At 43.3% G+C, this 22,543-nt stretch overlaps 1 long non-coding RNA gene across 17 annotated transcripts in view; it reads left to right on the plus strand.

Annotated features, from left to right (window-relative positions):
• The window catches only part of LOC147369365 (uncharacterized), a 166,979-nt gene that overhangs the window by 45,143 nt on the left and 99,293 nt on the right, over window positions 1-22,543 (plus strand). For 8 of the 17 annotated variants that reach the window (XR_015167390.1, XR_015167398.1, XR_015167391.1 and 5 more), the window contains one exon: window positions 18,166-18,248. The exons of 7 other annotated variants lie outside the window; for them this stretch is intronic. This is a non-coding gene — a long non-coding RNA (uncharacterized LOC147369365). Of the gene's footprint in view, window positions 1-18,165; window positions 18,249-19,809; window positions 19,997-22,543 lie in introns of all 17 variants that reach the window. 2 more of the 17 variants (XR_015167396.1, XR_015167388.1) reach the window with 1 other exon arrangement.

Below are 22,543 nucleotides of genomic sequence, written 5' to 3' on the forward strand. Positions count from 1 at the left end.
TTCAGTTCAGTTCAGTCCCTCAGTCGTGTCCGACTCTTTGCGACCCCATGAATCGCAGCATGCCAGGCCCCCCTGTCCATCACCAACTCCCGGAGTTCACTCAAACTCATGCCCATTAAGTTGGTGATGCCATCCAGCCATCTCATCTTCTGTTGTCCCCTTCTCCTCCTGCCCCCCAATCCCTCCCAGCATCAGAGTCTTTTCCAATCAGTCAACTCTTCACATGAGGTGGCCAAAGTATTGGAGTTTCAGCTTTAGCATCATTCCTTCCAAAGAACACCCAGGACTGATTTCCTTTAGAATGAATTGGTTGGATCTCCTTGCAGTCCAAGGGACTCTCAAGAGTCTTCTCCAACACCACAGTTCAAAAGCATCAATTCTTCAGTGCTCAGCTTTCTTAATAGTCCAGCTCACATCCATACATGACCACTGGAAAAACCATAGCCTTGACTAGATGGACCTTTGTTGGCAAAGTAATGTCTCTGCTTCTTAATATGCTATCTAGGTTGGTTATAACTTTCCTTCCAAGGAGTAAGCGTCTTTTAATTTCATGGCTGCAATCACCATCTGCAGTGATTTTGGAGTCCAGAAAAATAAAGTCTGACACTGTTTCCACTGTTTCCCCATCTATTTCCCATGAAGTAATGGGACCAGATGCCATGATCTTAGTTTTCTGAACATTGAGCTTTAAGCCAACTTTTCCACTCTCCTCTTTCACTTTCATCAAGAGGCTCTTTAGTTCTTCTTCACTTTCTGCCATAAGGGTGGTGTCATCTGCATATCTGAGGTTATTGATATTTCTCCTGGCAATCTTGATTCCAGCTTGTGCTTCTTCCAGCCCAGCGTTTCTCATGATGTACTCTGCATGTAAGTTAAATAAGCAGGGTGACAATATACAGCCTTGATGTACTCCTTTTCCTATTTGGAACCAGTCTGTTGTTCCATGTCCAGTTCTAACTGTTGCTTCCTGACCTGTATACAGTCTGCAACATATAACATTTTAATATAATTACTAGAATTATGACTGATAAAATAACATTTGTAAGTCTTCATAGAACTGTTCAACTTCAGCTTCTTCAGCTTTACTGGTTGGGGCATAGGCTTGGATTACTGTGATATTGAATGGTTTGCCTTGGAAACGAACAGAGATCATTCTGTTGTTTTTGAGATTGTATCCAAGTACTGCATCGGACTCTTTTGTTGACCATGATGGCTACTCCATTTCTTCTAAAGGATTCCTGCCCACAGTAGTAGATATAATGGTCATCTGAGTTAAATTCACCCATTCCAATCCATTTTAGTTCGCTGATTCCTAGAATGTTGATGTTCACTCGTGCCATCTCCTGTTTGGCCACTTCCAATTTGCCTTGATTCATGGACCTAACATTCCAGGTTCCTGTGCAATGTTGCTCTTTACAGCATCGGATCTTGCTTCTATCATCAGTCACATCCACAACTGGGTATTGTTTTCGCTTTGGCTCCATCCCTTCATTTTTTCTGGAGTTATTTCTCCACTGATCTCCAGTAGCATATTGGGCACCTACCGACCTGGGGAGTTCCTCTTTCAGTATCCTATCATTTTGCCTTTTCATACTGTTCATGGGGTTCTCAAGGCAGCAATACTGAAGTGGTTTGCAATTCCCTTCTCCAGTGGAGCGCATTCTGTCAGACCTCTCCACCATGACCCACCCGTCTTGGGTGGCCCCATATGGCATGCCTTAGTTTCACTGAGTTAGACAAGGCTGTGGTCCATGTGATCAGATTGACTAGACTGACCCCAAAAAGATGTCCTTTTCATTATAGAGGACTGGAATGCAAAAGTAGGAAGTCAAGAAACACCTGGGGTAACAGGCAAATTTGGCCTTGGAATATGGAATGAGGCAGGGCAAAGGCTAATAGAGTTTTGCCAAGAGAACGCACTGGTCATAGCAAACACCCTCTTCCAACAACACAAGAGAAGATTCTACACATGGACATCACCAGATGGTCAACACCGAAATCAGATTGATTATATTCTTTGCAGCCAAAGATGGAGAAGCTCTATACAGTCAGCAAAAACAAGACCAGGAGCTGACTGTGGCTTGGATCATGAATTCCTTATTGCCAAATTCAGACTTAAATTGAAGAAAGTATGGAAAACCACTAGGCCATTCAGGTATGACCTAAGTCAAATCCCTTGTAATTATACAGGGGAAGTGCGAAATAGATTTAAGGGCCTAGATCTGATAGATAGAGTGCCTGATGAACGATGGATGGAGGTTAGTGACATTGTACAGGAGACAGGGATCAAGACCATCCCCAAGGAAAAGAAATGCAAAAAAGGGAAGTGGCTGTCTGAGGAGGCCTTACAAATAGCTGTGAAAAGAAGAGAAGCAAAAAGCAAAGGAGAAAAGGGAAGATATACCCATTTGAATGCAGAGTTCCAAAGAATAGCAAGGAGAGATAAGAAAGCCTTCCACAGCGATCAACGCAAAGAAATAGAGGAAAACAATAGAATGGGAAAGACTAGAGATCTCTTCAAGAAAATTAGAGATACCGGGAACATTTCATGCAAAGATGGGCTCGATAAAGGACAGAAATGGTATGGACCTAACAGAAGCAGAGGATATTAAGAAGAGGTGGCAAGAATACACAGAAGAACTGTACAAAAAAGATCTTTATGACCCAGATAATCACGATGGTGTGATCACTCGTCTAGAGCCAGACATCCTGGAATGTGAAGTCAAGTGGGCCTTAGAAAGCATCACTATGAACAAAGCTAGTGGAGGTGATGGAATTCCGGTTGAGCTATTTCAAATCCTGAAAGATGATGCTGTGAAAGTGTTGCACTCAATATGCCATCAAATTTGGAAAACTCAGCAGTGTCCACAGGACTGGAAAAGGTCAGTTTTCATTCCAATCCCAAAGAAAGGCAATGCCAAAGAATGCTCAAACTACTGCACAATTGCACTCATGTCACACGCTAGCAAAGTAATGCTCAAAATTCTCCAAGCCAGGCTTCAGCAATATGTGAACCGTGAACTTTCAGATGTTCATGCTGGCTTTAGAAAAGGCAGAGGAACCAGAGGTCAAATTGCCAACATCTTCTGGATCATGGAAAAAGCAAGAGAGTTCCAGAAAAACATCTATTTCTGCTTTATTGACTATGCCAAAGCCTTTGACTGTGTGGATCACAATAAACTGTGGACAATCTGAAAGAGATGGGAATACCAGACCACCTCACCTGCCTCTTGAGAAACCTGTATGCAGGTCAGGAAGCAACAGTTAGAACTGGACATGGAACAACAGACTGGTTCCAAATAGGAAAAGGAGTATGTCAAGGCTGTATATTGTCACCCTGCTTATTGAACTCATATGCAGAGTACATCATGAGAAATGCTGGGCTGGAAGAACACAAGCTGGAATCAAGATAGCTGGGAGAAATATCAATAACCTCAGATATGCAGATGACACCACCCTTATGGCAGAAAGTGAAGAAGAACTAAAGAGCCTCTTGATGAAAGAGGAGAGTGGAAAACTTGGCTTAAAGCTCAACGTTCAGAAAACTAAGATCATGGCATCTAGTCCCATTACTTCATGGGAAATAGATGGGGAAACAGTGGAAACAGTTTCAGACTTTAGTTTTTTTGGCTCCAAAATCACTGCAGATGGTGATTGCAGCCATGAAATTAAAAGGAAAGTTATAACCAACCTAGATAGCATATTAAGAAGCAGAGACATTACTTTGCCAACAAAGGTCCATCTAGTCAAGGCTATGGTTTTTCCAGTGGTCATGTATGGATGTGAGAGTTGGACTGTGAAGAAGGCTGAGTGCCGAAGAATTGATGCTTTTGAACTGTGGTGTTGGAGAAGACTCTTGAGAGTCCCTTGGACTGCAAGGAGATCCAATCAGTCCATTCTAAAGGAGATCAGCCCTGGGTGTTCTTTGGAAGGAATTATGCTAAAGCTGAAACTCCAGTACTTTGGCTACCTCATGCAAAGAATTGACTCATTGGAAAACACCCTGATGCTGGGAGGGATTGGAGGCAGGAGGAGAAGGGGACGACAGAGGATGAGATGGCTGGATGTCATCACTGACTCGATGGACATGAGTTTGAGTGAACTCCGGGAGTTGGTGATGGACAGGGAGGCCTGGCGTGCTGCGATTCATGGGGTTGCAAAGAGTCGGACACGACTGAGCGTCTGAACTGAACATAACATTTTAATATAATTACTAGAATTATGACTGATAACATTATATCAGGACATGTCAAATGTTAGGGATTTCATATAAATTTTGTAGTATCTGTATTAATGATATTTATATATGACAGCCTAAAGTTCACTTTCAATTTCTTGAGAATGTTTTTGAATTAAAAATACCAAATAAACTTAGCTTAGCATTGATCTCTGGGATTCCTCAGAGGGATTCCCTGATGGCTCAGAGGGTAAAGAATATGCCTGCAATGTGGGAGACCTGAATTTGATCCCTGGTCTGGAAGATCTCCTGGAGAAGGAAATGGCAACACACTCCAGTGTTCTTGCCTGGAAAATCCCATGGACAGAGGAGCCTCATGGGCTGCAGTCCATAAGGTCACAAAGAGTCAGACATGACTGAGAGACTACACTTTCATGTCTTTCTGAGGTTCCTCAGAGATATTTCTTTGAGGCATCCATCCTAGAGTCAGCTGGAGGCTAAAAAACTTGGTTAGATCTTGATATTTGGGGATTTTGTTAGAAAGATGAAAAAGATTTTAAAACACAGGATCATAGGTCACTGAAACAATATCTATTCATTTAACCAAGGTCACAAACAAGATACATATACATCATTTAAGGGCACAGAAACTCACACAATCTGTAGAGAGAGAGAAAATTTCCAGTCTTGCATTAGCTCACTTAACAAGGTCTATTGACTTAATTAACTTCAATCTAAATTTAGTTAATCCTGATTATGAATAAAACTTTTTGTTCAGAGTTCCTCTTCATAATCTCTCATCACTTTTTGTATCAGCCTTTCATTTTTCATCAAAGTAAAAGTAACCAGCTCATTTTTTCTCACTGAAATGTTATTTCATTTCTCATATCTTCTTTACTGAAAATATACATTTTATTTCCTTCTTATCCTGAAAACTTATTGTATGATTTTTAATAGTTTTAATTACATGTTTAGATTAGAATCTTCAAGTTTTAAAACCCTAATTTTATAAATATGTTTATATGGCATTTTACAAATTGGTGAGCTTAAACATAAGTGATCATTTCTAAAAAACATTTATTTTCTTATGGAGAACATCTTAGGTGATACCAAACATTTTCATTAATATTCTCAAATACTTTTAATTTTTTATTTAGTAATTGATGTCTCAGTATCTTTTAAATAAATAAACTTTCATCACTTAACTTAAATTCACAGTTTTAGAATCTTAAGTTACCAAACATTTGGAAAGATCATTTCAAGTCAACATTTCTAAAATATGATTACCTTAAACCTTTTATCCCAAAGTTCTTATCTCATTTACATTTACCTTAAAGTTTTATCATGTTGATTTATTTCCTGTTTATTAAACTGAGATGCAATAAAGTATTATACTTAATTTTGATGACTTTTAATGATGTCTATATTAATTAGATCCACAAACTTAAACATTAATATCAGCTATCAACTTGATAGTAAATATTTCTCATTTCACGTGAACCTGAAAGTTGTCTTGGCCAGTTTTCTTTAAATGTAAGTACTTTTTATTAAAGTTAAATAGATCTCTTTCTAAATCTAATAATACCTTTTAGAAGTAGAGATAGCTCATGTGTAATGTGTAGACAGCCATTACAAACTAGAGATCTCATGGTTTAACTAAAAGTTAGGTATGAACTGGGTATTACAATATTGGTATAAAGTTGCTAGTTGATAAACAGTTGAAATAACTTAAAGTGGCTTGCTCAGATGATTGGAAAGCCTGGTGTGCTGAAGTCCATGGGGTCGCAAAGAGTGGGACATGACCCAGTGACTGAACAATAGCAACAATCTGTAAGGTTTAGCAGAGGGAACATTCTCAGCAGTTTAGATTTAAAGCTGCCACTTTTTTTCCCGCTTGGTCTTAGAGGTGTTGCCTGCTTGCTTAATTGGGCTTAGTCTAGGTCCTTGGGAAAGACCCTGATGCTGGGAGGGATTGGGGACAGGAGGAGAAGGGGATGATAGAGGATGAGATGGTTGGATGGCATCACCCACTTGATGGACGTGTGTTTAGGCAAGCTCCGGGAGTTGGTGATGGACAGGGAAGCCTGGCATGCTGTAGTTCATGGAGTCGCAAAGAATTAGACACTACTGAACTAAATTAGGGCCTTGGGGCCTGTATTCATTCATATTCTGGTTTTTACATTTGCGAGACAAAGGCAGTTGTTTAGTTTTATAAAGAATGGCTTTGTTGCCTAAAGTTACTTAAATCAGTGGCAAGATTTTTATCAAACTGAAAAGTAATTTATGAAGTTTTATGCTTTATAACTTTAGAGTTTTAATTTATCATATCTTCAAAGGTTTGTACAAGGCATTTAGCAAAGGCCTTTCTGAGTTTATAAGTTAAGCCAAAGCAAAATCACTGTTTTTATTTTATTAGCCCTTGCACGTTAGTTCTCAGTTTTTACTTACTTTGTATGGCTCAGGTAACTATTGGTTTCCTCAGCGCATTTGGTTAATATTTCCTTAGTGGTCCTTCACCATCTCCTGGAGTATGCCCAACTTTGTTTTTCTTTTTGTTCTCTGTTTTATCTACTTTTATATGAAATGCTCTGGAATCCCCAGAGTCGGGTAGAGCCAAGAAAGACAGTTAGGCCCTTTGGCTTAACTGTCCCAAAATAATTGATCAGATATCTCAGTGTATATTTTTCTAGCTCTTTAAATATATAACTTAAAACTGGGGTAAATAGAACAGATTTGCTTAACTTTTAATATTGAGGACCAGTAGGTGTCCCTCATGGCTCGCTGGTCCCTCTTGGGTGTTCCCTGGTGGCTCAGACAGTAAAGAATCTGTCTGCAATATGGAAGATGTGGGTTAGATCCCTATGTTGGGAAGATCCCTTGGAGGAGGGAATGGTAACCCACTCCAGTATTCTTGACTGGAGAATTCCATGGACAGAGGAGCCTGGCAGGCTACAGTCTGTGGGGTCACAAAGAATCAGACATGACTAAGTGACTAACACTTTCACTTGGCTCATTAACTTTAGGTAGTAATATTAAATCTTCTTTAATCATATAAATGTCTATTTTATTTATCCCATTCTAAGTAACCATCCAAAGAAGTTTTTATTCATTTTGGTAATTCCTTTAAAAAATGTTTTTTTTGTTTTTTTTTTACCTCATTGAAAAAGTAGCTAGACTTTTTCTTTCCCAAGCTTTTTGTTGAATTGCTATTATAATCGCTATTATTAGCATCTGTAAGGCCCGCTGAGGGGAAGGCCACAATGAAACTTCCTAAACCAGTTTTCCTCATTCAAAAAAAGTTGTTAGATTAGTTTGACTTTTGTGAATTATGTTGTTGTTTTTCAGTCGTTGGTTAGTTGTGTCCGACTCTGTGACCCCATAGACTGCAGTGTGCCAGGCTTCCCTATCCTTCACTATCTCCTGGAGTTTGCTCAAACTCATGTCCATTGAGTTGATGATGCCATCCAACCATCTCATCCTCTGTCACCCTCTTCTCCTTATGCCCTCGATCTTTCCCAGGGTCAGGGTCTTTTCCAATGAGTCAGCTCTTCACTTCAGTGGAGCTTCAGCTTCAGCGTCAGTCCTTCGATTTTCTTTAGGATTGACTGGTTTGATCTCCTTGCTGTTCAAGGGACTCTCAGGAGTCTTCTCCAGCACCACAGTTCAAAAGCTCTCAGCCTTCCTCTATGGTTCAACTCTCACATCCATACATGACTACTGGAAAAACCGTAGCTTTGTCTATATGGACCTTCGTCTTAAAAATGATGTCTCTGCTTTTTAATACTATGTCTAGGTTTGTCATAGTTTTTTTTCCCAAGGAGCAAATGTCTTTTAATTTCATGGTTTCAGTCATCATCCATAGTAATTTTGGAGCCTAAGAAAATAAAGTCTGTCACTGTTTCCATTTTTTCTGCATCTGTTTGGCATGAAGTGATGGGACTGGATGCTATCATCTTAGTTTTCTGAATGTCGAGTTTTAAGCCAGCTTTTTCACTCTCCTCTTTCACCTTCATCAAGAGGCTCTTTAGTTCCTCTTCACTATCTGCCATAAGGGCGGTGTCATCTGCATATTTGAGATTGTTGATATTTCTCCCAGCAATCTTGATTCTAGCTTGAGCTTCATCCAGCCTGACATTTCGCATGGTGTACCCTGCATATAAGTTAAATAAGCAGGAGGACAATATATAGCCTTGATGTGCTGCTTTCCCAATTTTGAACCAGCTTGTGTTCCATGACCCATTCTGTTGCTTCTTGACCTGCATACAGGCTTCTAAGGAGGCAGGTAAGGTGGTCTGGTATTCTCATCTCTTGAGGAATTTTCCACAGTTTGCTGTGATCCACATAGTCAAAGGCTTTAGCATAGTCAATGAAGCAGAAGTAGATGTTTTCCTGGAATTCTCTTGCTTTTTCTATGATTCAACAGATGTTGGCACTTTGATCTCTTGTTCCTCTGCCTTTTCTAAATCCAGCTTGTACATCCGAAAGTTCTTGGTTCTTGTACTGTGTTTTGCTGAAAGTTTTCACTTTTGTCTCAGGTTCAAAGGATTTGTTAATAAAATAAGACACTCATTATATACAAATAAATAATACAAATATTTTCTAGGGAGTTAGGGGAAGCACACTGATTGAAACCGCCCACCCTGGCCAGGCACCATAGTAACCATTTGCATGAGTTGTTTTATGACAGGAGATCCTGATAAGGAATATGGAACTAATAAGCCACCACCAACCGGAAGAGTTCAGGAAAGGTTGAAAGGAGACACCGCATGTCTGTCCACTTCCCAGAATCCCTCTCGCTAGCATCCATCTTGGCTGAGCGATGTGTGCGCCACCAGGAAAGACTCTGAATTAAAATAATTGGCCAAAGACCACCCTGAAACAAATCCCATCACCATAAAACCCGAGACTGTGAGCCACGTGGCAGAGCAGTTCTCCTGGGTTCCCTTACCCTACTGCTCTCCAGCCGGGTACCCTTTCCCAATAAAATCTCTTGCTTTGTCAGCACATGTGTCTCCTCGGACAATTCATTTCCGAGTGTCAGACAAGAGCCCAGTTTTGGGCCCTGGAAGAGGTCCCCCTTCCTGCAAGAGAATTATCTAGCTTACTTTCAATATATTAACATTAAAAGAAAAGAGAAATAGAGCAAAGAAAACATCACCAAATTGGGTTTTGACCAACACCCAGACTCAATCAGTGCTGGGAAGTCCCATGTCACAGCACATCTGGAGTCCCAATTGGGAAAGGGTCCCAGGCAGCATGTCTGCTCCGTGGGTGAGACTTCAAAGATTGCAGTTCAGGGTTCCTGCTTATAGTCCCAGGACGGAAGCAAACTAATATCACAGCAATGAGATGGCTGGATGGCATCACCGATGCAATGGACTTGAACTTGGATGAACTTCGACTGGATCGAGGTTTTGGGAGCCCTCATTCACATTTGGAGGCCAAAAATTGCTGGTGGCTGTGACATTTTTTGTTTATTGATATGGCAGGAGATATTTTCATTTCACACAGGTCACAGGCCTGACTGCACTGTTAGCTTTTGCTCCTGCTTCTCCTTCCACCCCCACCCACAACTGCTTCACACACATTACAAAAGAAGGTCTTTCTTGGAGTGTGTGGTATCCAGTGTCAGGGGCCAGGCCCGTTCGAGGTCCATCCTCCCAGGCCTGTGACCTCAGGTGGTGAAGTCTCTTGTGGCCACAGCTAGAGATGCTGGCAGGAGCTTGGAGGTGTGGAGAAGGCTGTCTCCTGGAAGGTGAAGGTGCACTCTAGACAAGAGGTGAATTGGTGGTATGGAGGTATGGGACAACGGCAGCGGCCGAGGCAAGAGCCCGCAGTTATTGTGATGAAAAACACCTTCAGGAAAGGTTTCGTCTGTGTTCCTGCAGAGCTTTCAGCCTGAGCCTAGGATCCCTGGTGTGTTGCGGATAGGAGTGACCCTGCAGCAGCTCATACCTCAGGAATGAGGGAGGCTGCCTGGGCTGGCTGGGGAGAGGCCCATCTGGTGGACCCCTGCCTCTGTCTCATCTCCATCTAGAGTTACAGGATAAAATGCAGGATGCCCAGTTAAATTAGAATTTCAGATGAATGTCAAATACTTTTTTATAGAAGTCCCATGGTTTTGGGCTTCTTGATTTACCTTGATCTGAGGCAGGAGGCTTCCTAGAACCTGGGCATCACATTGGGAGGGCAGTAAGTCAAGCCTCCCTTCAACTCCAAACACACTCTAAGATAGTCCCAGCAAAAAGCCAAGCCTTTGTTGGACTCATCCCACTTGGTCTTGCTCCTCAAGTGCAAGTGTGAACTAAGCAAGCTGTCTACACCCTCCTCCTCTGGCTTTTTAGGAGATGCAAGTTCAGTCTCACAGGCTCTGCTGGACACCGAGATGAGTGAGAGGAGTGCCTGCCTTCCAGCAGGTCCCAGTCAGTGCAGGGAGGTGGAGCAAAGGCCTAGGAAATAGGAGTTTGGGCAGGCTGGGAGTTATATATACTGTGATTGGGGGCTGGGTTAGAAGGACGAACTGGAGGGGTGAGGTGGGTAAGGGGGCTGTGTAGGAGATGACAGAGGCTGAGGGGGAACAGCCTGATGGCTACAGAGGAAGAGGTGTGAATCCTGCAAGATCACAGGGACCCTCCCTCCCAGGCATTGCTTCAGTGCCATTTGCCTCCAGGGGCTCTGAAAAAGCTGAAGGACAAGCAGCAAGTTTCTGGGCTACAGAACAAACTCTGGGAAGCAAGTGTCACGGAGGAGATAACCTCTAGGTATTGTCACAACGTTCGTGTTACCCTTTGACTGGCCTCATTTATTTTTGGCAGAAGGTTAAAAACTACACAAATAATTTTAATGGATATAATTATGTTCTCATCACAAGAAATGTGACACACTTCCATAATTACTCAAAAATGATCATTGTGTGAACAGCTATTAATTAGTGAATAGCTTTGGAAAAAAATTTTCAATAGATTTGGGAAGCATTGTTAATAACCCATTACGTTATGTCTGGGGGTCAAATCACCATGTCGTGTCAAAGCATAGATTTATGACTCCATTTTTAATCATTTCAAAATAATTAAGAATGCACTGTGCATCTGACTGGGCAGATCTGAGACACAAAAACCATATATCTGCATTAGGAAGGGAACGGATCATTTCCGGCCAGAATGGATATCAAAGCTCTTTTGACATTCATTTGGCAAGAGCATGCAGTTTTTATAGCTTCTTGAAAAGTATAAGTGATTTTAGATAAATAGCATCCAGCTTTTCTTTCCCTCTCCCCAAGGCCTCCTCCCAAGCCAGGAGAAGAAAATCATACACTGTCAGGAACTTCTGACCTTTGACTTGGAATTCTGGGGAGTCCAGCCATATGTTGTTGCTAGTAGAGTGGGGGTATTTCTACCTTACTCTTTGCTTTTCTCCAGAGAGGGTGAGAGGGAAGCAGCTGTATCCTTCCCTCTGAGGGAGACCCTCCTGCTTTGAGGGATGGAGCACTGGAAACACTTTTCGGCCAGTACCCTTCCTGCCTCACTGGAACCTGCAATATTAGGTAGGGTGTTTTGAGCCTTTGGGAGCAGCCCCATCTACTGGATTTCCCTGCAATCCTTCCTGGGGAGGGAAGGAGAGTTGATGCTTACAGAGTCTCTGTGTGTTGGGTCCTGTACAGGACACTTTGCATTTGTGCTAAGTTGCTTCAGTCATGTCTGACTCTTTGCATGAACTGTAGTCCTCCAAGCTCCTCTCTCCATGGAATTCTCCAGGCAAGAATACTGGAGTGGGTTGCCATGACCTCCTCCAGGGGATCTTCCTGACCCAGGGATCTAACCTGTATCTCTTGTGTATCCTGCATTGGCAGCCAGGTTCTTTACCACTAGTGCTGGCTGGGAAGCCCACTTTATATTATCTCAGACCTGGGGAAGGTACTGTCAATCCTTGTCTTGCCAGTGAGGGAACTGAGGCTCAGAGAAGTGAGGGGATCACACAGAATAGTTTATCTTGGGAGGGAAGCCCAAGGCTTGAGGGGACTCTTTAGGTCCAATGTGCTATCTAACTTTTGACTCCTTAGGTGACTGACTCATGTCACCAAAGGGATTATCCTTTGGTTATCCAGTGTAGGGTCACCACCTCTTGTGGAGTGGTATTTACTACCAAATGACCTGTCCCATTCAGCATGATTAATGAGTATGTATGCTGCTGCTAAGTCGCTTCAGTCATGTCTGACTCTGTGCGACCCCATAGACGGCAGCCCACCAGGCCCCCCCTCCCCAGTCCCTGGGATTCTCCAGACAAGACTACTGGAGTGGGTTGCCATTGCCTTCTTCGATGAGTATGTATACTCATTGTTTAAACCCCAAATGCATATAAAGTACAAGATGATAGCTTTCCCATGCACCTCTACCTCTATTCATCAGAGGGAATCACTGTTAGCACTTGAGTGTATATCATTCCAAATATCTTCCTCAGTTCAGTCGCTCAGTCATGTCTGACTCTTTTCGACCCTATGAATTGCAGCACGGCAGGCCTCCCTGTCCATCACCAACTCCCGGAGTTCACTCAAACTCATGTTTGAGTGACGAGTCGGTGATGCCATCCAGCCGTCTCATCCTCTGTTGTCCCCTTCTCCTCCTGCCCCCAATTCCTCCCAGCATCAGAGTCTTTTCCAATGAGTCAACTATTGGCATGAGGTGGCCAAAGTATTGGAGTTTCAGCTTCAGCATCAGTCCTTCCAATGAACACCCAGGACCGATCTCCTTTAGGATGGACTGGTTGGAACTCCTTGCAGTCCAAGGGACTCTCAAGAGTCTTCTCCAACACCACAGTTCAAAAGCATCAATTCTTTGGTGCTCAGCTTTCTTCACAGTCCAACTCTCACATCCATACATGACCACTGGAAAAACCATAGCCTTGACTAGATGGACCTTTGTTGGCAAAGTAATGTCTCTGCCTTTCAATATGCTATCTAGGTTGGTCATAACTTTCCTTCTAAGCAGTAAGCGTCTTTTAATTTCATGGCTGCAGTCACCATCTGCAGTGATTTTGGAGCCCCCCAAAATAAAGTCTGACACTGTTTCCACTGTTTCCCCATCTATTTCCCACGAAGTGATGGGACCAGATGCCATGATCTTCGTTTTCTGAATGCTGAGCTTTAAGCCAACTTTTTCACTCTCCTCTTTCACCGTCATCAAGAGGCTTTTTAGCTCCTCTTCACTTTCTGCCATAAGGGTGGTGTCATCTGCATATCTGAGGTTATTGATATTTCTCCCAACAACCTTGATTCCAGCTTGTGCTTCTTCCAGCCCAGCATTTCTCATGATGTACTCTGCATATAAGTTAAATAAGCAGGGTGACAATATACAGCCTTGACGTACTCCTTTTCCTATTTGGCAGGTTAGGCATGTATAAATATGTATTTTTAATATGTAAGATCATATATACTGCTCTGATAGGCTTCTCCCTCAGCCATAAACTGTGGATATGTCTTCAGATATAAATATGTACCTACTTCTTTTATTGATCTATCATCTACCAGCTCTCACGTATCAGTTTTCTTTATTCATCTGTCTTTATTTATCTAGTTGGTTCTACCTTCAAAATACTATCTTCAAAGTAGTTCTGACCATTTCTTAGCACTTCTGTCTTCCTGTCTCTTAGTTGGATCACAGCCTCTTATCTGGAACCCCTGCTTCCACTCTAGCTCTGCCCCAGAGGCAATTCTGAACCCAGAAGTCAGTGAATGCCTTTCAAAATGCAAGTTGGGGCACATTACTTCTTCGCTCAAAATGCCCCTTCGGAGTAAAAGCCATGGTCTGTCCCTGGCCTTGGAGGCTCTCTGTGGTTTGCCTCCTGCTGCCATTGAGGTCCGTTTCTTAGGTTACCCCTCCCCCACTCCCCCTTGGTTTGCTCTGCTCTTGCTGTGCTGGTCTCCTTGCTGTTCTTTGAACTTGGCAAGCATGCTGCTGCCTCTAGGCCTTTGGGTTTACTGTTTGTGCTGCTTGGAATGTTCTTCCCAGAAAGCCATGTGGCTCCTTCTCTTCCTTTCAGATTTGTGTTCAAATGTAGTAAAGGCCTTCCTGACCACCCCTCTATAGATTAATATCATTTTGTAAGGTGGTTTAAAAAAAACCATGGGCACAACACCCCAAATATAAGTCAGCATTATAGTTACGAGTAAAAACATTCAGATTTACACAAGGAAAAAGACAAACCTGTTGAATTGGTTTTTCTATTCATGTGCCTGCACTGCACTGCTGGATTGGGCAAAGAAGGGATGGTGGATCAGAGGTCCAAGGCTGGTTGCAGAGAGGTAGGAGGAAGGAGGGTCCAGGGAGGCAGGAGGCTAACAAACATGTTGGGAAGAAGAGGGTGTGGTCAGATGTAACATTTGAATGAATGATGGTAACAGGAGAGTACTGTTGGTAGATAAAGTCCAAGGTGTGACTCTGGGTGGCTGAGATGGAGTGCAGGAGGAGGACCCTAGAACAAGGTGGTCTAGAAAGTGGAGGTCAGGGTGCAGGATGGATTATCCACACAGATAACCCAGGTTATGCCACCCAGGAAAGGGGAAGGAGCAGATGTAAAGGAGAAGATAGGTGCCAGGTGCCCAAGTGTTAGATGAATGAGTTGCCAATCATGGGGTGATGCAAGGAGGCAGCTATTGAAGGTGGGGAAGTATTGGAATGACAGCAGAGAGAGAGAAGACTCCACTTCCCATCCCCAAGGGACTGAGGAAGTGGCGTCCTTCATGGAAAGCCAGGTTTCAGACTTTTGAATAGAGGCTGATGATACGGAATTTTTAAGTTATGGAGCTGTAGTTCTAGTGGCTTCCCTAGTAGCTCAGCTGGTAAAGAATCCGCCTGCAATGGGGGAGGCCTGGATTGAGAAGATCCCCTGGAGAAGGGAACAGCTACCCACCCCGGTATTCTGGCCTGGAGAATCTCCTCTCAAGACTGTGGCTGTTGTGGAGGAAGCTGCCACGTGATGCCAGCCGTGAATCATAGTGCAAGAGCTGCTTGTAATTGTCTTATATGTGGTTCTAGAAGGCCTAGTGGAAATATTAAAATTCTTAATTGAAAAATTTAGACATTTTTAATAATAAAGTATATTTCTAGCATTTACACTTATTTCCTTTCACAGTTTACTAATTTATGTATAATTGACATTTGTTTGAGGCCAAAGAAATGGCCGCTTTCTTTTCATACACTTAATGATCCCTTCCTTGTCTTAGCTGGTGTGTCACCTCCCAAGTTGGAATGAAAAACATCTTTGGTTGTATTTGCCTCCACTCTTTCCATAACCTCACATCCGAGTCTGTGAGCCCAGTGGGACAGTTTCTGGCTAGATTCCTCCTGCCCTGCCATCCTCTGAACAGCAGACAGAGCCTTGACACAGACATTAACACCATCAGGGAGACACTAAGGCAGCATGAGGGGCCACCTTTCATGCTTTCTTGGCTGTGGACATCAATGAGACTCCCAGACTCTCTTGCACTGTCTGAGTGCAAGAGACCCTGTCTTTATTCCAGGTTCTGGGCAAGTTCAGATTACACGAGAAAGAGCCTAGAAAATTATCCAGCAGGTTTCCTGGTGCATAGTAGGTTTTTCCTTTGTTGTTAGTCAAAAGGCATCTTGGCAGCAGCAGGGTGTCCAGGTGGTTTGTTCAGCATCTGCGTTGCGGAATGCTGCAGGCTGTGGCCCCATCTCTCAGGACCATGGCTGTCGTGGAGGAAGTTGCTGATGCCAGCCATGAATCACAGTGCAAAAACTGCTCGTAATTGCCTTATATGTGTTTTCACTTCTCAAATTTAAAACCATTTACTGCTGGGAACAGATGTTAAATTCAGGACGCTTGTCAATTGTTGGCGTTATATGCAAAAAAGATGCTTAAAATTAGAAGCCTGATTGAATTTTAAGTACAGTGATCACAGTGGTTGGAACTAAAATAATTGAAATGGTAAACAGCTTATTGCAGGAGATGGGAGGAAGCAATGGAAGGAGAAGCTGAACTTAAACTTGAAAATCTGTGATGCGGAGTTATAACAGGAATTCTATGGTGGTTGTTAATTAATACTTAATTGTAATATACCAAATACATTTATCCTTAGGTGATTGCAAGAGAAGCCATGTGGATTCAGTAATAATAGAATAGTAACCATCGTGTATTGACATCTGCTATATGTCAGATACTAGACTTGACCTTTATATATCTGGTTAATATCTAGACTGTTGATTATTCCCTGGGGCTAGGAAGAACTGGAAATTTAAGTGATCTCCTGCTTTGGGCAATTAAAAAAATTGTGGTAAAATTACTTAACACAAAACTTCCCATTTTAACCTTTTTTATGTATAAAACTTAGTGACATTATATACAGTCATAATGTTGTACAATCACCTTCCATTTCCAGCAATTTTCCATCAGCATTATCCATTTCCAGCACTTTTTCATCAGCCTGAACAGAAACTCTGTATCTAGTCAACAGTAACTCTCCACATCTCTCTCCCCTAGCCCCTGATAAGCTTTACTCTCTGTCTCCTTGAATTTACCTTGGTCCACTGGGATAAGGCTGACATCACCTCTAACTCACCCTCAACCCCCAAAATAACAAGGCCTGCTATTCTCATCGTGGTGGTGACCCCCTTATGAAATGTATGGCCAGACAGGCTGGCTCGAGGCACGTCAGGACCCCCTGGAGCATCCCAAGGAGGGTGTGTTCAGAGGAGGCTGGGTCTGGGCTGCTGAGCCGTGGTGGACCTGCCTCCCCTGCACAGGCCCTGGGTTGTCTCCCTGCCTGCCCCGCTCCTCATCCTGCAGGAGTTGCAGGGAGCACATGCTGTAAGCCAGCTGCAGCAGCTTTCAGTTCTTTGACCATATTGGTCCTTTGTTTAGGGACACAGCCCTCTGCCCTTCCCCCTACCGGCTTCTCTTCTTTGCCAAGGTAACCTCTCATTTTCAAGCCTCAACTTAGAGGTTCCTCCAGGGAGTTTTCCCTGATTCTGCCGTGACGTACACCCTCTGCCAGGAATGGTGACCACCTGTCCTTCCAGAGGACCCTGCACGTCCTGTGTCACAGTTCATTTTTTTTTTTTTATTTGCTTATTTTTGGCTGCATCAGGTCTTAGTTGTGGCTCATGGGATCTTTTGTTGTGGGCAAACAGTTCAGTAGTTGCGGCGTTGGCATTTAGATGCCCTGCAGCATGTGGGATCTTAGTTCCCTGACTGGGGATTAAGCCCACATCCTCTGCATTGGAAAGTGAATTCTTAAACACTGAACCACCAGGAAGTCCCCTGTATCACAATCTGGTTACACTGGTTGTCAGTGTCTGTTCACTTGACAAGCTGCCTTGCTGGCTGGTGGCCTGTGTGAGTGCAGGCCCAGGGCCCTCAGGGCTGCGGCCCCAAACCTCAGCATGTGCTCAGTACTGGGATGAATCGCCTTCACAGCTTCTGGCCCCTGGGAGGAATCACAGTGTGTAGCCCCTTTGCTGCCTCCTTCATGGTCATTGGCTCTGAGTTTCTGCTGGTTCCTGTGCTCAAAGGGCTGTCCAAGGGCACAGATTACTGGGAATTGGTGTGTGTGGAGGGAGGGTGGAAAAATGCTAGAAATATGGGATCATAGCTGGGCCTCAGCTGATCAAGTGCCCCACCTAGGAAACCGCCCTGACTCGTGGAGAGGGAATATCTCTCCAATCTCCCTCCAATGTTGTATGGAAATAGGTATTTGCAGAATTTCAAGCAAGTTAAGGGCAGGATTCAGTTTCCCTGTTTCTTTCTGAGATTTGTACCTTGATGGGAATTTCTGGCTGCGATTGAGGGCTTTGTGCTTCACAGGCCTGCTTGTTCTCTGTTACCATTGTTGGCAGGCTATGAACCAGGTAGATTCTCATATTCCTAAACTCACAATTGTTCCGTTTGAAATAAAAAAGAGATGCCCTATTTCTGCCTTATTATGGGCTTCATGTGGTGATCAAGATACTCATTATACAAATCCTGTGTTTCAGGCTTGGATCTTGCATGAGGAGCCCCAGGCAAAGCACCAAGAGAGTGCCAGCTGTCCTGGGAAAGCCCTTGGTGATGTTGCAAGGTCAGAGGTCAAGTCTTAAGCCTGTGGACCTTGATGTGGAAGAAGTGTGGCCAACAGTGTCCATCAGTTAACAGAGGCGTGACATCTAGCTTAGGAAAGTCACTGCCCTTGTATCTATTTTCACTTAATGCATCCTTTCACAAGGAGTGTGTGCATAATTTTTTAATTGCTGGGAGGCACTTAGTGATTGAGACAGCAGATTGGAATCCAGATTCCATCACATACTAGCTCTGTGATCTTGGGCATGCCATTTTCCTCTTTGGGCCTAAGGTTTCTGGTCTATGAGTTGAGGATGACAACCACAGCCTCCTGGGGGTGGTTATGACTGACAATAAAATGAGATAAAGCAAGTTCTTACTGCTAGGCCTGGCACATCACACATGTCAACTATAGAATAGATATAGTTCTTATTTAGAATCCCAGACTCATGCTGAATTTAGATTTCAGCCTCTTACTTGCTACCAGACAGACTCTGGTGTCTGTAGTCTCTCGTCTTCCCAAAGTAGATTCAAGTGGATTCTGATTCTGAGAGTAATTAACTCTAAAGTTCAGTAAAAAGACTTTGGGAAGGGATTCCACCTAGTTCTAGGCTTCCCTACTTGGGGAAGACCCTATTTTGTTTCAGGTTATCTCTGCCTAAAGTGTAGACAGTGTGACTATGACAGAAAGAGAAATGTTTGGTGTGTTTAAGAGTTCTATATGTGGTTACTGCTGCTGCTGCTAAGTCGCCTCAGTCGTGTCCGACTCTGTGCGACCCCATAGATGGCAGCCCACCAGGCTCTGCCGTCCCTGGGATTCTCCAGGCAAGAACACTGGAGTGGGTTGCCATTTCCTTCTCCAATGCATGAAAGTGAAAAGTAAAAGTGAAGTCGCTCAGTTGTTTCTGACTCTTAGTGACCCTGTGGTCTGCAGCCTACCAGGCTCCTCTGTCCATGGGATTTTCCAGGCAAGAGTACTGGAGTGGGGTGCCATTGCCTTTTCCGCTATATATGGTTGGGGTACGTAAAAAAAGACCTTCTTATGGCAAGTCTGGCTCACCCTGTATTATCATCTATGCATGACTCAGCAGGAGAAGGCAGTTGTGCTGTGTGTGTGTGTCCAAGAAAGCTTCTCTATGCTTGGTAGGGACCAGGAATTGGCCCAGCTGTCGAATGTTGACTATAGCTGCTTCTGTGACAGATGTTCTTTTGTTTAGGGATTCATTTTGTGGTATTTAGTACAAAAACTTGAAAACAGTTATTGTTCAAAAATTCATACTCAACATTAAAACCTCCTGATTAGCAATCTGATTTAATGGACACATAACCCAGAGTCTTGAGGTAGTCATCTGCCACCTAGTGAACACACTTCATCAGATAATGGTGTGAGAACCAGCAGGGTGGCAGCCCTGAGAGATCTGAAGTTGCTCCCTGAGCCCCAAGGATCCCTTTGTTGTGGTTGTTCAGTCGCTAAGTCATGTCCAACTCTTTTGTGACCCCATGGACTGTCGCCCATCAGGCTCCTCTGTCCACGGGATTCTCCAGGTAAGAATACTGAAGAAAGTTGCCATTTCCTTCTCCAGGGGATCTTCATGACCCAGGGATTGAACCCTTATCTCCTGCACTGCAGGTGAATTCTTTTACTGCTGACCCACTAGGGAAGCCCTGAGGATCTGTTGGAAACTGCTTATTAAAGTGTCCACCAGCACCTTCCATTTCACACTCTGTCTTGGGCCTGCTGGTTTCAACAGCACGCAAGCAAAATCCCAGGTGAGAAGACCTAGAGGAAAACAGCCAACCCTGGAAGGTGGCCTCCTCCATTTACTTGCTGTGTGACCACTTTTCCTCTTCTCCTGTCCTTATACTTATGCCAGTACTTCTCACTGTCCATTTGACCCCTGAAAAACATGGGTTTGAACTGCATGGGTCCACTTATACACAATTTTCTTCAATAGAAAATACTATAGTACTACATGATCCATGACTGGTAGAATCCATGTATGCAGGGGAACAGCATATACAGAAGGCCAACTATGAGTTACAGATGGGTTTTTGACTGCATTGAGGGTAGGCACCCCTAACCCCTGTGAATTTGACAGGTAAACTGTGTATGTTATTGAAAGCTCCCTCCCTATGCCTCAGGAGTTCTGGCTCATGGAGAAGAATGGGTGATGGGCAGAGCTTTGAATTGCCCAGGGTGAAGGCTCTTTAAGCTCCAGAGGTTTTCTATTCATCTTTCAAACACCCAGGGTTATAGATGCTGTGAGAAGGTTGCTGCACAGCTTCAGTTTTCTGGGGTTAGGAAATCTGTAGTGGAAATAAGACACCATGTTTATCAAACTCCCCTCAAGTCTTGCCTTCTGGCACCTCACGCTCTGTTGCTGGTGTTTTGTCTGTAGGTTCAGAGGCAGTCTAAAGGATGGTTGGCAAATGCAGCTGAAATGCCCATCATTTCCACATATATGTTCTCTCCTCAGGACAAGGAGAACTGGTTTTCGGGTTAGCCAGAGAATTCTTTGTCTTTCTTTTCCATTGTTTATCTGGAACAGTGTTTATTCTCAAAAGCCTCAGAAGCTAGTTTTCTAAAAACAAGTGAGAAAAAGAACGATAATTAAAATGAGCTAAAGTGGAGAATTCACTGAAGAGTGAGGTCTCCATCTAGTTGATTTAGCTTTGTAAAATGTTATTTGTCTTGAATATTTTCATATTTCATCTAGTTCCTCCTTGTGTGTTCATACATCAAATCAACATGGTGTGACTTGCTCTAGTGAAGTGGAACTGAAGGTCAAGACATTCAATTGCCAGGTAGCCATGGGGACACTTTTTTGTATAACACCTGACTGCTTAACAAATGGAATTCTGGTTATGGAATCTATTACAGCCTGCAGTCATCTTTACAGTAACACTCACAACAGAAACATGGCTGCTCACCTGTAAAATTTATTTGTCTTTACTGGTTCCCTCAGGCATATCCCTGGACTTGAGGAGTTGGTGACAGATGTGCACATCTGCCTTTCCATCCCCCTATATCAGAGCCTTCTTCCTGTGCAGGTACAATGTCTGGTCCCTCAGTGTGTGGAGTGGGCCTAACGTGGAAGAGTAGGCTCATTGCATCTTGAAAAAACTCAGAGTGTTGCTGGCTGAGAAAGAAGTTGTACCCGGTCACTGGATTTGCCCTTTTCACTTGGGCCCAAGTCTATATGGATACATAGGCCCTTGTGGGGCAGTTGTGTGGCACGGGAGGGTATTACTGGTTAAATTCCTTCCTTTAAGGTCAGGACTGGGCCCTAGCACCAAAGAGGCAGAGGCTCCAAAGTCATACAGAGTCTGGGAACTTTGTTCAGCGGTTAGACCCATCATCTTGTCTCACAGTGAGGCAGCACTTGCTGTGCCCCCCCTTTTTTTTTTAAACATGCTTTTATTATGTTGAATTTTTTTATTAATTAAATTTTATATTGGAGTGTAGCTGATTAGCAATGTTGTATTAGTTTCAGGAGTGTATACATATACATGCATCTATTCTTTTTCAAATACTTTTCCCATTTAGGTTATTACAGAATATTGAGCAGAACTCCCTATAGGAATATATACAGTAGGTCCTTGTTGATTATCTGTTTTAAGTATAGTAGTGTGTATATGTTAATCCCAAACTATCAATTTATCCCTCTCTCCTCTGTCCCCCTTGGTAACCATAATTTCATTTTGTAAATAAGTTCATTTGTATCATTTTTATAAGATTCCACATATAAGTGATACCCGGAGAAGGCAATGGTACCCCACAGTACTCTTGCCTGGAAAATCCCATGGATGGAGGAGCCTGGAGGGCTAAAGTCCATGGGGTCGCTGAGGGTCGGACACTACTGAGCGACTTCACTTTCACTTTTCACTTTCATGCATTGGAGAAAGAAATGGCAACCCATTCCAGTGTTCTTGCCTGGAGAATCCCAGGGATGGCGGAGCCTGGTGGGCTGCCATCTATGGGGTCGCACAGAGTCGGACACGACTGAAGTGACTTAGCATAGCATAAGTGATACCATATGATATTTGTCTTTCTCTATCTGACTTACCTCACTTAGTATGATAATCTTCAAGTCCATTCTTATTTCAGAAAATGGCATTATTTCAGTCTTTTTTTATGGTTAATATATTCCATTGTATGTATATACCATATCTTCTTTATCCATTTCTCTGTTAACGGACATTTAGTTTACTTCCATATCTTGGCTATTGTAAACACGTTGCAATGAACATTGGGGTGCATATATCCTTTCAAAGCATGGTTTTCTCTGGATATATGCCCAGGAGAGGGATTGCTGG

The sequence above is a fragment of the Bos grunniens genome, chromosome 7 (genome assembly GCF_055505025.1).
Source record: "Bos grunniens cultivar Pamir isolate PY7600 chromosome 7, Bosgru_T2T1.0, whole genome shotgun sequence".
Lineage (NCBI taxonomy): Eukaryota > Metazoa > Chordata > Mammalia > Artiodactyla > Bovidae > Bos > Bos grunniens.